The sequence below is a fragment of the Schistocerca nitens genome, unplaced genomic scaffold (assembly GCF_023898315.1).
Source record: "Schistocerca nitens isolate TAMUIC-IGC-003100 unplaced genomic scaffold, iqSchNite1.1 HiC_scaffold_465, whole genome shotgun sequence".
NCBI lineage: Eukaryota > Metazoa > Arthropoda > Insecta > Orthoptera > Acrididae > Schistocerca > Schistocerca nitens.
In genome coordinates, this window is record NW_026045998.1 from 1,335,970 (window position 1) to 1,353,697 (window position 17,728).

Below are 17,728 nucleotides of genomic sequence, written 5' to 3' on the forward strand. Positions count from 1 at the left end.
AGCCCACAATCGCCTCCGACTCCTCAAACTCCTCTCTGGCCGGACATGGGGGTTGCCCGCCTCTACCATCCTCCACACCTACAAATCCTTAATCCGTCCCATCTGCTGTTATGCCAGTACCGCCCGGGTGTCTGCCCCCTGCAAATTCTATAAGTCCCTCCAGATCCTCGAGCGTCATGTACTCCGCCTTGCCTTCCGTATACGCCTCCCGTCTCCCACGCAGATCCTCTATGATCTCGTTCCTTTCCCCCATCTGCTCCTCTTCCTCAAACATATCCGCATCCTCTACACCTCCCGCCGCCTCGATCCCCCTCACCCCCTGGTTGCTCCTCTCCTCTCCCGCCCCCTGCCACGTCTTCCCTGTTGTGTCCCACCTACCCTCCACCTCTACACCATACATCTCCTTTCCCAAGGTGGCTTCCATCAACTCCCCCTCCCGGATGATGCCCTTTCTTCCTCCATTTATCCCTCCTATCAACTCTGATCCTCACTCCCCCTCCTTTCCTCTGTCCTTTTCCCGGGCTCCCTCTCCCCCCCTTCCATCCTCTTTTTTCCCCACCTCCCCTCTCTCTGCCCCCTTCCCTCCTCTGCCTTTTCCTATTCCCTCTCGCGTCTGCACTGCCCCCCCCCCCCTTATGAGTCCTCTCCCTCCTTTGGTTCCCCCCCTCTCTTCCCTCCTTGTCCCCCCCCCCCATCTGCCCTCGGCTATGGTGTTTTATCTTTGTGCCGACATTTTAATACAGTGTTTACAGTGAGTTTTCAGTGTTGTGTCTTCTCCGAAGTGTTGTGAATGGCCATCATACTGTTGCTGGGTGTGATTTTTTTATCTCTTGTGAACAGAAACCAAACTGTCGCCTTATTTTTTAATTGTCTGTCTACTATGTTCCCTGTCTGCTTCCTGTGTATTTTATTAGCTTTGCCAACCCTTTGCTTTTTGTTTTAAGTTTCCACAATTTTCCGCGGTTTACAATTTGAGTCACCGATTTATCGCCTGCTTTTATTGTTTCTTATCTTCTTTCTTACGTTTTAAACAGAGCAGCGTACTAAGCTGCTGACAGCCCGCCCCCTTCGGGGGGAATCGAAATACAATAAAGGAAAAAAAAAATTAGATGTAGTAGTAGTAGTAGTAATAGCACAAGTTGCATTTCTATCAGTTGTCTTTAGCCAGAAATACCCAAACAACAGCAAATTAAGACACACAGACTATTTGTTGAATCAAATAATCCGTACACTCCTGCTGCAGGCGATTTTTAAAAATCGCTGCTCAGATGTACTGGAATCGATTAACAATTGTTTCACTTAACTGGTCACAAAGAGATCTACACAAATATGAAAACTTATCTGGGAACTACAGAAACTGTGGCAGCAGAAGTGAAGAGGCATATAAAGTTTCCACTTTAACACAATAAGTACCGAGTCACATAGCAAGGCCGGATGAAATTTGTGGATGAAGTTCTGTTCCCATCCTAAGTATAGCACTTAAAGACACTGTCAACTTGAATTAGAATCACAAAATTATTCAACTATATGTTATATACAACGCTGTTGAATGCAATTCGACATAAAGTACAAGGTGTACAGCTTTGCTTCCGCCATTTGAACTTAATTCAGAGTTAACACCATCTAAACTCTCACTTGCCGCCATTTTTAATGAACATTCAATCTGTTTCGCCACCACTGTTAACAGATGTTGATATTAAACTCTGCCAATCCTATGGGTTGCAAAGCTTAGTGTTCAAAATTCGTTTATTCTTTTTCCTCGAGGCAGCCGTGTTGCCAGCACAGTGAGTTGAGACGCTCTTCGCTTTGCGGCGCTGCAGTTGTGGTGTGCCATCTATCGGCGACGACAAGCAACAGTGCGTTCGTGAGCATCTCTCATTTCCAGTTTAGAACTTTGACAGGAAACTCTTAGAGGTAATAAACAACTGCTTCGCGAACCAAATGTTTACTAATAGCTTTTTTACTAATAAAATTGTTGTACCTGCCCCTGTCTGTATAATGTTAGTGGCGAGAATTTTTCATACCCAGGTACAAGTTTGGTAATGTATTCTACATATCTGGTCAACGCAGATGTCAGTGCATAGATCAGCAAAATTTCTACCATTTAATTTTTGAAAGGTGTGGTTAACGAAATCACACTCTATGTTGCATCTGAAATTCGTCTTATTGAACTTCAGTCTGCTCATCGGTATTATTCCTGTACTTCTCTGTAGTTATACCAATACAGCAGCTCGCTGTACCCATCTCAACATTGCTATGAGACCAACTTTAAGGTGCTGATTATCTCTCGCAGTTAACGTTCACCGGCATATCTCCTACATAACTCGTAATCGTAGTCTAAGGCGCTGCACTCATGCACTGTGCGGCTGGTCCCGGCGGAGCTTCGAGTCCCGACTCTGGCATGGGTGTGTGTGTTTGTCCTTAGGTTAAGTAGGGTGGAAACTTAGGGACTGACGACCTTAGGGACATAAGATTTCACACACATTTGGAAATCGTAGTGCTTCCTTTTTCGCACAACCACAAATGAACAAAATTCATCCTTAGATTAAATGAGTTTTATTTGTTTGTTTGCTTGTGCATAACTGTAGAGTTGCTCTATTTGAATCTTAATCACATTTTGATGTGTAATTGATTTGGGAAACAGTTCTAAGAATGAACATCCTTTAATTGGTCTTGTGATAGGTACGTTGCGCGACTAAGGCTGGAGAAGACGGCACGAGGTATAATGGCGGAAAAAAACAATTGGCCGGCTGCACGTAGTGCACCGGAGAGACGCGAGAGGGCAGGAGTTGCTGGCCGCAGTACCAACTGCCGCAGACAGATGGCAGGTCGAGTCGCTGCCGTCAGTGCTAAAGTATGGATGGCCGTATTTACATCAGCGCAGGTTACAGTTGACTGTAATTCGTGAGATGTTCGTTTAAAATAGGAAATATTGGGTATTTTCGTCTTGAATAAACCAGCAATGCTGTGCTTTTAGTTGTACTTACGAAGAGAAGTAGAGAGTGATGCAGCAAGAAGAATAATACGGCTGATGAACATCTGCAGAGCAAACTGGCAGAATACAAAAGCAACTGCGTTGTTAAAGTAAGTGCAATTTTCACGCATTAACGTGGATTAGAAAATGTAGGATTCCGCAACGAGTATATCACGTAGCAGAGACCTGCAGTAGTTTAACTTATTGAAGTTCTTGACGTAACTAGTAGTAGATTGTTGAGGTTAAATTCAGACGTGCAGTATCGGTGCTTGCACAAGTGTACAGCTGTTGGAAACTGAAAAATGTCATAACTGAGCCCCAAGACAGTCACGTTTCAATTAGTGGTGTGCAAATCCTGAAGCATGGTTTTCCAATCCCCCCTCCCTTGTGTTTAATCTATCGACACGGGACATGACGAATGAAAACGAAACAAGACAAACGCAAAACGAAAGCAAACTGAATGAGGATATCATAATTGATTTCTTAGTTTCTCGTCATTTTACAACTGTCTGTGTAAGATGTTACTGCAGTAAACGATATCAAGTGTAACTACAGCTTCAGCGTGTGTGTGAAATATCGTGATACGTTAAACCGAACGGAAATTACGTACCAAGGAATGAATGTTACTAAAGAGGAGATGCCAAGTTTTTAAATTAAAAATTAAATTGCTTTCAAGCAATTCTGTAAGTGGAATGCCACAGATAAGGTATTATTGTGTATTACTCGAACGTGTGTGTTGTCATTATCAGTAATATTTCTAAACTTTTGTTGTTTTGCAGATGAACGTCTTTTTCATTTTTAAATATAATTGTAATAGACAGTTACGAATTTTTTGCACCTTTAATACACAGTATACGTAATGAGATCAGCCAACTATAATTTCACCGGTAAATCCAGACGCATTATTCCAGAGCCATTTAAAACTGCGGAACGGATTTGTGATACCCCAACCTCTGCTGCCCCAACCTCTTTTTGTCAATGTGAACCGCTATAGGTACGCAAGGCCATTGCAGAGAGGAAAATGTTTTTGAAATATGCCCCTAGGAAACATGTAAAATAGAAAAATTAGTTTTATAACTTAAGTAACCTACACATCTTGTTTATATTATCTTTTGCTGCTGAATGACAACTGCCTCAAATACTATAGGAACACTTATGATTTATGGTTTCATTAATAGGATGTTAAACATTCTGGGCCACAAGCCTGATATTCTAATAACAGACGTGAACTGATTTGCCTGCCATATGCTGGGGGGTGGGGGGAAACTAGTGTCTCTAACTATTTAAACAAAAATCAGTTTTTATTGCACTGTAATTTTTAAGTGGGACAAGAAGAATAAAGTATTTTCATCCAGCCCCCTACAGATAACCATGAAAATGAGTGATGGTGGATCATTAATAGCTCCAGAAATGCTTGTGAAACTTAAAACCATTAACATGGAGCACATTCAGTAGATAATTGATGCATGAATAGTTCACCTGTTTGCTATTAAATTTAGGTTGCAATATTTCCATAATACGTTAATGTGCGGAAATATGTAAAAGATGCCTGCATTATTAATTCATCACGATATGCATATTTCTGGAAATACTGTAGACTTCTTTGATTCTAGTACTTTTTACCTCTCACTATCTTGTAAGAAATGTGCATTCAGATCATCACGAACAACCAACTGATTCAGCTTATTTGACAGATAGCTCAGTAATGCATCTACATTTCTCCAAAATCACGGCAAGTCTTGTAGACCCCTGAAGAGTGTTATAATTAGATGTGTGTTATTCTGCAGTAATAACTAACAAGCAGATGCTTTTACATTCCAGTCTACACAAAAATTGTTTCTTTTTATATTTTTGCTTTTGTATTGCAACTCCTCCTCCTTTGAAGTTAACTGTACACGTACATGATGGATGTAATCCATTATATTTAACTTCTCCACCACTGTGAGTTCATGGTGTTGAGAGAGGCACAAAGCATCACACATCAGAATTTCACACACCTAGACATAAAAAAGCTCATCTACCTCTCCATGGAGCATTCTAATGTTTTGACAGAACAAACTTTTAACTTAGGTGCAAACTGTTCCATATTTTATGGTGCACTTCAGTTCTACTTCCTATCAAAGCTGTCTGTCTGTAATCCGATTCTAACCAAAAGATGTGTTGCATTACGCTTCCTGTAAGATGCTCTGGAAATACGGAAGTGTCCGATCCCACCCGTCTTTGACCCATGACGTCACAAATATGGCGGAAACGACCATAAACCACGATTCCAATATGGCGCATATAAAGTCGTTGCGTACACATTATGAGGACGAAAATACATCGAAAAACAAACACACACACTTTCCACAAAAAGCCTAATGACACTAACGGGACAATCGCGGGAATTGGTGTGTTTTTGGTTGGAAGCAAACTAAATATAAACAAATTTAGAGATCCACCTCCATACAAAACCACACAAAACGACGAAAAAAAACGACATCACAAAACTCCCCAAATACCACTAAACACAAAATCATCTGGAATAGGAGACTTCCCTTGACGTATATAGCTCAACAGCAGCTCCCGATCCCATAAATCAGGATCAAACACTTCCCTTGGCCTATATAGCTCAAAAACATCTCCCGATACCAATACCAACATACACAGCCACACATTAGGATCGAACACTTCCATTGACCTGCGCACTGTTAATTTTATCCGTCATATCCATTCCTGAACAAAAACAACAACCGATTTATTTTACTAAAATTACCACACGATGTACAGCGAACAACACTAAATTAACCTTCACGTAAAATCGTTAACTCACTGAAACGAATTCCACTACAAACACAGCCGACACTCGAACAATTCTGGATAATGAGCAAAAGCGAACTGAGCCCATTACGCCACACGAACGAAAACCCTGAACACACCGCCAGAGAGCACAACAAACCACAACACGACGACATCTACAAACACGCCACACTCACAAACCAAACTCCAAGCCGTCACACACGACAACACCCTTGTGTTATGTCACGGGTAACGTCACACACGAGACATTGTTCCAGTCGACAGCAGTTCACTCGGCACCCCGATGACGCGGCTGACAGCTGTGTTTACTCACGGCTGACAGCTGTGGCACTGCAAAACCTCCACACTAGAGTGCGCTGTTACTGCTTCTATTTCTTCCACATCAGCTTCCGTACTCTGCTGTAACTTGTTATAACTACTTAAGTTAACCAAGTCCAAAAATCATTCTAGACTATGATCCTCTCTCAGTGACTTTTTGCATTTATGACTTCCGTATAAGATTTGTTATTTGAAGGAATGTAACAGTTGTCGACGTTTTTTGAGGCTTAGTAGATGTATGTGAATTTAGCGGCCCCAAAGGCTGCAGTTGGACTCCTGACTGATGATCAGAAAAGGAAAATAAGACACAAACTGGACAAGAACAAACACATGGTTGGAATTCCAAGAGGGTCAGCCAGCTTGCAGGTTTTCTTGCCTGTGATCAGTCTGACTGCTTTTCGTAGCGTCATTACTGCTGCACGGATATTGCTGTGGTCGTGACCCTCGAGACTGGTTTCGTACGTATCTCCGATCTAGTCTGTCGTGTCCAAGCCTCTTCATCTCTGAATAACTGCTGCAACCTACATACGTGTCAACCTACCTACTTCATTTGAGGCTTTGTCTCTCTACAAAATTTTTACTGCCAACACTTCCCTCAGTTATCCAATTAACTGTTACTTTATGCCTCATGATATTTCCTGTTACCCTGATTGTACTTGTAGACAGGTGGTGCCATAAATTTTTCTCCTCCGAAATTATATACCTCTTTATCGATTATGACCTCCTCCATTATTTTCACGGGAGAATTCTATTTGCGAGTCTGCAAGGGATAAACTAATTGTTATAGTGTAGAAGTGCCACATCTATCCCTCATTGTTTTTATTTCATTTGTTGCGAATAGTTTTGGGATCCGCCACACTATTGAACTGGAATGAGACATGTTGCTGGTCAGAGTTGGCAGATCTTAATGAACATCAAGCTGGTAATATAAAACAATATTGTATGTGTGGGATTTTGTTCAAAAGCAAATACCTCTTCATTGGTGAGTGTCTACCCGTCTAATCTTCAGCATTCTTCTGCAGCACTACATTTAAACAGCTACTATTCAACTCTTGTCTAAGCTGTTTATTGTCCATGTTTCACTTCCATATCTCGCTATAGTCCAGACAAATATTTCAGTCATCAGTTGCATTTATTTGTATTAATGCAAGGTGCATCTTGTGTTAGGATTCTAGGATAACCTGAGTAACTGTGTGTACAGAAACAAATCACTATTTAGAACTCGTCCGTGTGGAAGTCACTGACTAAAACCTGAACATAAATCCAAATGTGCAAATAAAATAACTAAAACGTAATGCCTCAAGTGGTCACAGGCTCCTTTCTGTGTCATATACATCACAATAAGCTGGCAATGAGTTACCTAATTATTCAGCACCTCCCATGAAAGTATAAATTTCACAGCTGAGATCCAAGTAGGTGACATTGTAAACTTACTAGACCTGACCATTAGAATAATGAATAATAGAAATCAGATTGAAATTTATTGTAAATCTACAACACCCACAACTCCTTTCGTCATCCCATCATCATCATCATTTAAGACTGATTATGCCTTTCAGCGTTCAGTCTGGAGCATAGTCCCCCTTATACAGTTCCTCCATGATCCCCTATTCAGTGCTAACATTGGTGCCTCTTCTGATATTAAGCCTATTACTTCAAAATCGTTCTTAACCGAATCCAGGTACCTTCTCCTCGGTCTGCCCCGACTCCTCCTACCCTCTACTGCTGAACCCACGAGTGTCTCGGGTAACCTTGCTTCTCCCATGCGTGTAACATGACCCCACCATCTAAGCCTGTTCGCCCTGACTGCTACATCTATAGAGTTCATTCCCAGTTTTTCTTTGATTTCCTCATTGTGGACACCCTCCTGCCATTGTTCCCATCTACTAGTACCTGCAATCATCCTAGCTACTTTCATATCCGTAACCTCAACCTTATTGATAAGGTAACCCGAATCCACCCAGCTTTCGCTCCCGTACAACAAAGTTGGTCGAAAGATTGAACGGTGCACAGATAACTTAGTCTCGGTACTGACTTCCTTCTCGCAGAAGAGAGTAGATCGTAGCTGAGCGCTCACTGCATTAGCTTTGCTACACCTCCTCACATCCTGTGAGAATATGCATCCTAAGTACTTGAAACTGTCCACCTGTTCTAACTTTGTTCCTCCTATTTGGCACTCAATCCGTTTATATCTCTTTCCCACTGACATTACCTTCGTTTTGGAGATGCTAATCTTCATACCATAGTCCTTACATTTCTGATCTAGCTCTGAAATATTACTTTGCAAACTTTCAGTCGAATCTGCCCTCACAACTAAGTCATCCGCATATGCAAGCCTGCTTATTTTGTGTTCACATATCTTCATCTCACCCAGTCAGTCTATTGTTTTCAACATATGATCCATAAATAATATGAACAACAGTGGAGACAGGTTGCAGCCTTGTCTTACCCCTGAAACTACTCTGAACCGTGAACTCAATTTACCGTCAACTCTAACTGCTGCCTGACTATCCATGTAAAGACCTTTAATTGCTTGCAAAAGTTTGCCTCCTATTCCATAATCTTGTAGAACAGACAATAACTTCCTCCTAGGAACCCGGTCATATACCCTTTCTAGATCTATAAAGCATAGATACAATTCCCTGTTCCACTCATAACACTTCTCCATTATTTGCCGTAAGCTAAAGATTTGGTCCTGACAACCTCTAAGAGGTTTCATCCCACAGCCTGAAAATAGCAGCATTCTGGTATGTTGTCTGCAGGAACAGCAATCCAACTACAACACTCTGAAGATATATGTAAACAAGAAATTGAAATAATAAATCACCAGTGCAGTAGAGTCGCTGAAAAACTCAAATGATTGCAAGAGAATCACAGCACAAAAAACATACATAAAATAAGATCTCCCATGCAGCACCATGTCAGACTGCCAATGTCTTAATAGGAAAAGACATAAACATATCATTCACCACACACAACAATATTGGGCAGAAAATCGGGCATCCTTCAAACACTGCAGACCCAGAAATACCGAAGAAAACAGACTGACACTATCCCAATTAACAACATATGCGACGACATCCGTCATCTTCGTTATATTTTCTCTCTCTCTCTCTCTCTCTCTCTCTCTCTCTCTCTCTCTCATATACCACCTAATATTTACTACGAATTTAGTAATTTGCATGTTTCATTGATATTTTCTAAATGAGTATTTGACTCATTAGATCCAGTTAAAATGACAGAACAGTTTGGCCTCCATCACAACCTAGTTGGTTATAACATGCAACAGATGGTAATCTGACAAACGTTTAGCTCTGGCATAACCAAAATTCTGCTCTTCTTCTGTCACTCCTTTCATCCTCCATCTCTGGATCCCCAAACCAATTTGTTACTTATGTAAAATTTTAGCAATTTAATTATCACATGTCGTGCTTTCGAGGCTGAGTGGAAGCATTGGCACCTTGTTTGATCCCTGGCATAAGGGTGTGGCTGTGTGCAGGGTCATTATGGCGCGGTGTTTGTGTCGGTTGTGTTTGTCGGTGCCGTCTTGTTGCATTTGACGGTGGGTGTGGTGGAAGGTGTGTGAAGTCGTTGGCAGTGTTTGTAGTTCACGATGTAAGGTTTGGAAGATTTTTCAGTGTTTTATCAAATTTTTTTATTTTTTTATTTTATTTTATTTTTATTTTTTTTTTTTTTTTTTTTTTTTTTTGCATTTTCGTTAGGCGTTTTTGCTTTGCTGTTTGTGGTGCGGTAAGATGTTTAAGTTAGTGTGTGGCTTTTGTTATTAGGTATGGGCATGATGTGTGTGTGCGCGCGTGCATGTTGTAAGTAATTTTTTTATTTTTTTGTCCGCTCTTTACGAGTTGTGATGTTTTGTGTATTCGTAGTGTGTTGAATGTGTTTTAATTTATGTAGAGATGTTTGATACTTAGATTTTTGAGGTATTGTGGTTTTGGTTTTAGTTTTTGTAGTTGTAGGCGTTGGTTTTTTTGTATCAATAGTTGTGGTTGACGTAAGGGAAATGATTGATTCCAATTTTTGTAGTTTTAGCTGTGGATGTTGGGGTTTTGGTATCATCAACTGCGGTTGATGATACCGCCGCCGCCGCCACCACCACCACCACCACCACCACCACTTCTGTACTACCATCTCACAAAAAATCTGGCCAGTCCGAAGACTGTGAGATATGGTGTACACAGAATTATCATGTTCTGATTTTATATCCTCTCTACTTTGATCATCATTATTCTGCTGCCCAAACAGCAAAACTCCTCTACTCCTTTAAGTGTGTCATCTAATCTAATTCCCTCAGCATCACCTGATTTAATTCCACTACATTCCATTTTCCTCGTTGTGCTTTTGTTGATGTTCATCTCGTATCCTCGTTTCAAGACACAGTCCATTCCCTTCAACTGTTCTTACAAGTTCTTTGAGTCTGCCAAAATTGCAATGTCATCGGCAAACCTCAAGTTTTTTATTTCTTTTCACTGGATTTTAACGTCTTCTCCAAATTTTTCTTTTGTTTCCTTTACTGCTTGCACAATGTAGAGATTGAATTACATTGAAGATCGGCTACAACACTGTCACACTTCCTTTCCAATCACTGCTTCCCATTTGTGCCCCTCGACTCTTGTAACTGCCATCCTGTCTAAGTAAAATTTGTAAATAGCCTTATGCTTCCTGTATCTTATGCCTGCCACCTTCAGAATTTGAAGGAGCATGTTACAATCAACAATGTCAAAAGCTTCCTCTGAGTCTACAGTTGCTATAAACGTAGGTTTGCTTTTTCTTAACCTAGCTTCTAAGATAAGTCGTAGGATCAGCAATGGCTTGCATGTTCCTACATTTCTACAGAATCCAAACTGATTTTCTCTGAGGTCATCTTCTTCAGTTTTCCCCTATGTCTGTTTTGCAACAGTGTCTTATTAAACTGATAGTTTGATATTTTCACACCTGTGAGCACCTGCTTTCTTTGGAATTGGGACTATTATTTTCTCCTTGATGTCTGAGGGTATTTCGGGTGTGTCATAAATCTTGCCCACGAGGTGAAAGAGTTTTGTCATGGCTGGCTCTCCCAAGGCCGTCAGTAGTTCTAATGGAATTTTGTCTACCCCCGGGACCATGTTTGGACTTGAGTCTTTCAGTGCTATGTCAACCTCTTCACACAGTATCGTACCTGCCTTCTCATCTTCATCTATGCCCTTTTCCATTTCCATAATACTGCCCTAAAGTACATCGCCCTTGTACAGACCCTCTATACTCCTTCCCCTTCTTTGCTTAGAACTGATTTTCCATCTGAGCTCTTGACATTCATACAAGTGGTTCTGTTTTCTCCAAAAGCCTCTTTAATTTTCCCGTAGGTGACATCCATCTTATCACCATTGATTTATGCTTCTACGGCCTTACAGTTGTCCTCTAGTCATTCTTGCTTAGCAATGTTGCACTTCCTGTTGATCTCATTTTTGAAATGTTTGTGTTCCTTCTTGCCTGCTTCATTTGCTGAATTTTTATATTTTCTCCTTTCATCAGTTAAATTCAATATTTCTTGTGTTACCCCAAGATTTCTACTAGCCCTCATATTTCAACCTACTTGATTCTCTGCTTGCTACGCTATTTCATCTCTCAGAGCCACCCATTCTTCATCTACTGTATTGCTTTCTTGTGTTCTTGTCAATTGTTCTCTAATGCTGTCTCTCAAAGTCTCTACAACGTCTGGTTCTTTCAGTTTATCCAGGTCCCACTTCCTTAAATTCCTACCTTTTGCAGTTTCTGTAGTTTTAACCTATAGTTCATAACCATTAAATTGTGGTGAGAGTCCACATCTGCCCCTGGAAATGTCGTACAATTTAAATCCTGGTTCCCAAATCTGTCTTACCGTTACATAATCAATCTGAAACCTTCTAGTGTCACCAACTCTCAGCCTTCTTCCATGATTAAACCAAGTGTTAGCAATGACTAAGTAATGCTCTGTACAAAATTCTACCAGGTAGCTTCCTCTTTCATTTCTTACACCCAGTCAGAATCCACCTACTACATTTCCTTCGCTTCTACCATATTCCAGTCCCCATGGACTATAAAATTTTGGTCTCCCTTATCTCTCTGAGCGATTTCTTCAATCGCTTCATCTGCAGAGCTAGTTGGCATATAAACTTGTACTACTGTGGTAGACCTTCACTATACTGTTTGTAGTAGATTATCCACGTTCCAATTTTTTTATTCATTATTAAACCTACTGCTGCATTACCCCTATTTGATTTTGTATTTATAACCCTGTATTCACATCACCAGAAGACCTGTTTCTTGTGCCACCGAACTTCACTAATTTCCACTATACGTAACTTCAACCCATCCATTTCCCTTTTCAAATTTTCTAACGTACCTGCCCAATTCAGGGATCTGACATTCAACGCTCCGAAATGTAGAACCCCAGTTTTGTTTCTCCTGATACTGACACCTTCCTGAGTAGTCCCTGTCCGGAGATCCAAATGAGGAAATATTTTGCATCTATAATATTTTAACCAAGAGGACACCATCGTTATTTAACCATACAGTAAAGCTGCATGCCCTCAGGAAAACTTACAGCTGTAGTTACCCTTTGCTTTCAGCTGTTTGCAGTACAAGCACAGCAAGGCCATTTAGCTTGATGTCACAAGGCTGGTTCAGTCAGTCATCCAGACTGTTGCCCCTGCAACTACTGAAAAGGCTGCTGCCCCTCTTCAGGAACCACACGTTTGTCTGGCCTCTCAACAGACACCCCTCCGTTGTGGTTGCACCTGCGGTACGGCCATCTGTATCGCTGAGCCACTCGAGCCTTCCCACCGACGGCAAGGTCCGTGGTTCGTGGGGGAGCGACTACAGAGCTACACAATTACAGTCGCTGACAGTAGTCATTTCGAACACAGTCAAGTGTCGTGAAAACGTACACATTCAGTTCTCTCGGGAAGTAATGAGGATTTAGTTTCTTTCCAGGATAGACATTAATATTTCTTTAAATAGCATGTGCACATGTAAAATACACCGTATTTATTGATGTGCTACAGTGTTCTTACTCTGTGCCTTTTAATTGCTTTCAAAAAATGTTGTCAGATATTTTATGAAACTGCGCACACCACCACCTTTATCGTTTTGTTTCAGGGTAGCATCAAGTAATTGCACTGCACTAAAATAGCCGACTTCAGTCTTGTTCTATTTTGTTGATGTCGAAGATATGGGTGTAGTTTGTTCTCCCGGTTCGACGTGGTTTGTGGTGACAATAGCTTTTCCACTGTTCAGTCTGATTCGCCCAGAAGTAAACAATGGAGTCTCTATTGATGGACTAAAAGCTCAGATTAGCGAAAGATGGTGAAGGAAATAAGGCCATGCACTCTGAAAGGAACTATCCCAGCATTTTGCTGAAGTGAAGTGATTTAGGGGAATAATAAATCAGGATGGCTGGACGTGGCTCTGAACCGTTGTCTTCTGAATAAGATTCCAGTGTTCCATCCACTGCTCCTCCCCATTCGGTACGATTTAGACATAGTAGCCTCTTCGGTGTTCTGGGTGATGTAGACAAAAAATTAATTACCTAGTATCTCCATGTCAATAAATGCACACATGAAATTCTGATAGCTATTATTCTATAACTCGGAGCTGCAGCAGTACTAGCAGATTGAAAAATTGCATTTCTATAAATTATATGTAGTCTGAAATATCCAAACAGCAATAAACAAAGAGGTGGAGAAGATTAATTGAATCGAGTAATCTGTACATTCCTACTGCCGGTGATTATTAAAATCACTGCTCAGTCTTACTGCTATGAGTTACAGGTTGTTTCACTTAATAGGTCAAAAGATAGCTATGAAAATATGGAAACTTATCTGAGAAATAAAGATACTGTGGCACCAGAAGTGAAGAGGCATATGAAGTTTTCACTTTGACACAATAAATGCTGAGTCACATAGCAAGGTCGGATGACATTTCTGGATGAAGTGCTGTTCCCATCTTCACTACTTTTACGGACACTTCCATCTCGAATTAAGATCACAAAATATCAAAGTTATGTGTTGCAAGCCTACTGTATACATACACTCACCAATGGCCGGGTACCAGAATGCATATCGACATATACTACATGTGAGACACTTATTTCGGAATGCCACAAAGAATGCGCAATCTGAATGGTACATAAATGACTGAAGAGTACATGCATGCAGTTAACTTATACAAAATGTAGTGGCAAAAACAGTTTCAGTAAGTTGAAAATAGTAACTGATAAACTGGGATTACGTTCAATAGAGTTAATGAAGTTGCCTTGCTATTGAGAGTTACCTGATGCTCTTATAGAAATTCATGTTCTGACGGTAGCATACAGCCGGCACAAACAGTTGAAAATGAGTAGCACCCCCCCCCCCCCCCCCCCCCCCCCCGCAGGGGGTCCACAACTCTTTTGTGGATACGTGCGTGGCGAGCACGGGGCCCCGAGCTATTGCGGCCTTCTTTCTCTCCAGGGCTGCATTTCCTTCCCCTTCCCCTCCTTGCTCCTTTCCCGTCACCCTCTCCTCTCCCTCTCTCGGTGTCCTCGCTTATGTCGGCCCCCCGCTATCCTCCCGGTTCTGTCGGTTTTACAATCCGGCTTTGTTGCGTAATCATCTCCTGTGTCTCCGACGTGCGCCCTCCCGTTTCATTCCACCTCTTCTTTCACGTCGTTGTCTGATGCTAGGGTTCATAGCCAGCACGGTGGCCAGCCCGTTTGGTGGGGTCGCTATGTACCCCTTTGGTTGAGCCCCCTGAACACACAGGGATGACACTTCTGATACCTGAGCTGTGACCTCTTCACGCATGCCTCTCGGAGTGGTTGCTCGTCATCCCGGAGCATCGGAACTCCTGACAGTGGCCGCCGTGCCAGACGACACTCGCTGTGCCCCCCCCCCCCTCCCCCCCCCCCTGCGGGTCCGGGGTGAGAATAGGCCCGAGGTATTCCTGCCTGTCGTAAGAGGCGACTAAAAGGAGTTTCAACCGTTTCGGCCTTCTATGTGATGGTCCCCCTTGGGGTTTGACCTACATTTTTCAAAATTCTTCTGAAGTAAGAGCCTTTTGGGGAAGGACACCTTACGTGGTGTACCACTGCTCCTAAGTGCTCTCAGACCTTGGCACTCAGTATTGAACCGGCGTTGTACCCGTACCCACTATTCCTCAAACTGGGCCTGAACGCCTGATGGGTTGTCCAAGTTACGCCCATAGTGCATCTCCATCTGCCCCAGCGATCATGATGGACTTTCCGTGGCACCAGAAATCCAGCACGGTAGCCAGCCCGTTGTGGTGGGGTCGTCATGTACCCTCTAGGTTGTAGCCCCCTGACAACACAGGGATCGTACTGCCGATACCTGAGCTGCACCCTCCCCACGTCGGCCGAGGAGTAGATGCCCGTCTCCTCGGGGCATCGGGACTCCCGGCAACGGTCATCCTGCCAGGTGGGCCTCGCTGCGGCTGGGTGGCGCCCGTGGGGAGAGCCCCCGGTCGGAGTGGGTGGTATCGGGGCGGACGTTTCGCAGATGAAACGTCAACACGTATCAGGTCGCTCTGCGGCCGAGTCTTTCAAAAGAAAAGGTACCGTTTCAAGTCCTGGTTCTCCTGCCCTTTCCCCCTCGGCCACTCCGTGGGAGGAGGGACAGGCCTGCCGGCTCGGGGCGAAGTACATGGGGGGACATTCGCTACCTCCGAGCCCATGTTCTTTGTTCAGCACATTGAGGACGTCTTCGGGGAAAGTCGAGGCTCTCAGTAAGATGCGTTCGGGGTCCGTCCTTATCGAGACCACCTCTGCCACACAGTCGGCGGCGCTCCAGGCGTGCGACCGCCTAGTGGACGTCCCAGTATCCATTGTCCCGCATCTGGCACTAAATAGGACGCAGGGGGTTATTTTTCATCGGGACCTCCTGCTGCAATCTGATGAGGAGCTCAGGGCCGACCTGGAGCGCCGAGGCGTGCATTTCGTCCGGCGAGTCCAGCGCGGCCCCAAAGACAGTCGCATCGACACTGGGGCCTTTATCCCGCCTTCGAGGGGGACGTTCTCCCGGAGAAGGTAAAGGTGATGTGCTACCGGTGTGACGTGCGACCCTAAGTCCCGCCTCCTATGCGATGTTTTAGGTGTTTGCGCTTTGGGCACATGTCGTCAAGGTGTGAGGCTGAGCCCCTTTGTGGCGATTGTGGACGTCCTCTTCGTGAGGAACATACGTGCACCCCACCACCTCGGTGCATTAATTGTCTTGGCGTCCACTCGCCTAGATCCTCAGACTGCCCCGCATATCAGAAGGAGAAGAAGATACAACAAATCAAAGCTTTGGATCGGCTCTCCTATACAGAGGCCAAGAAGAAGTATGACCGTCTCCATCCCGTGCCATTGACTACTTCTTTTGCCTCAGTTGTGTCCACTCCTTCCGCGGTATCCTCACCCCTATCCTGTCCCCCCTCCGCCTCCTCCGCCCATCAGGGGGCTCTGCCTCCGCCTCCCAAATCCCTCCCTTCCAAATCCTCCTCCCCCGTGGCCCCCTCCCCCTCTGCCCCGGGGGCCACCCTTCCTTCTCCTCCTCCCCCCACGCCACCTGAGAAGCGTTCCTCTTCTCAGGCGTCCGTCGGGGAAACGTCCCGGACCCCAGCTTCCGAGGTCCGGCGTTCCAAAACGGACCCCGCGCGTGAGGACCTTCTTCAAGTCCAGCCCACCATCCCTGTGCCTCCTCGGCCTTCCAAGAAGGCCTCCAAGAAGAAATCACTATCTCCCTCTCCACCCCGGCGCGTTTCGTCTGACGCTCCATCCGTGAGTCGCTGCTCCCGGCCGTCCTCAGTTTCGCCGGGACGCTCTGCTGCCAGACGCTCCGCCGGCCTTTCGTCGGCAAATGATGCGGCCCCTCCTACCCAACCAGGGACGGCGGCCGCCGCTGGTGGCGAGTCGATGGAACCGGATCTGCCTCTCGTCGGTTGTAGCGTTGTTCACTCGCAACCTGGCCCTCCGCGGCCGTCGAGGTGACCAGCTCTTCCCCGTCTCGTTCCCCCAACCTTTTGACTAGCGATGGCGTTGTTTCATTGGAACATCAGAGGTATTCGATCTAATCGGGAGGAATTACAACTGCTCCTCCGCCTGCACTGTCCGCTCGTCCTTGGTCTCCAGGAAACCAAGTTGCGCCCGACTGACCGTATTGCCTTTACCCGCTATACCTCGGAGCGGTATGACCTCACCCCTGTGGACGGTATCCCAGCTCATGTTGGGGTCATGTTGCTCGTTCGGGACGATGTCTATTCCCATCCTATCCCATTGACCACCCCACTCCAAGCAATAGCTGTCCGCATTACTCTTTCTGCCTTTACTTTTTCAGTATGTACCATCTACACTCCACCGTCATCTGTTGTTCGTCGGGCTGACATGATGCACCTGATCGTTCAGCTCCCCCTGCCGTTCTTATTGTTTGGCGACTTCAATGCCCATCATCCCCTTTGGGGCTCTCCTGCATCCTGTCAAAGAGGCTCACTCTTGGCAGATGTCTTCAACCATCTCAATCTTGTCTGCCTCAATACCGGCGCCCCGACTTTCCTCTCGGACTCTACTCATACCTACTCCCACTTGGACCTCTCGATCTGTTCTACCACTCTTGCCCGTCGGTTCGAGTG

General features: G+C 44.2%; 1 long non-coding RNA gene across 1 annotated transcript in view; it reads left to right on the plus strand.

The window, feature by feature from the left end:
* The first annotated feature begins 2,839 nt into the window (after window positions 1-2,839).
* The window catches only part of LOC126232166 (uncharacterized), a 32,049-nt gene continuing 17,160 nt past the window's right edge, over window positions 2,840-17,728 (plus strand). Inside the window, exon 1 of the long non-coding RNA XR_007544676.1 lies at window positions 2,840-3,084. This is a non-coding gene — a long non-coding RNA (uncharacterized LOC126232166). The remainder of the gene's footprint in view (window positions 3,085-17,728) is intronic.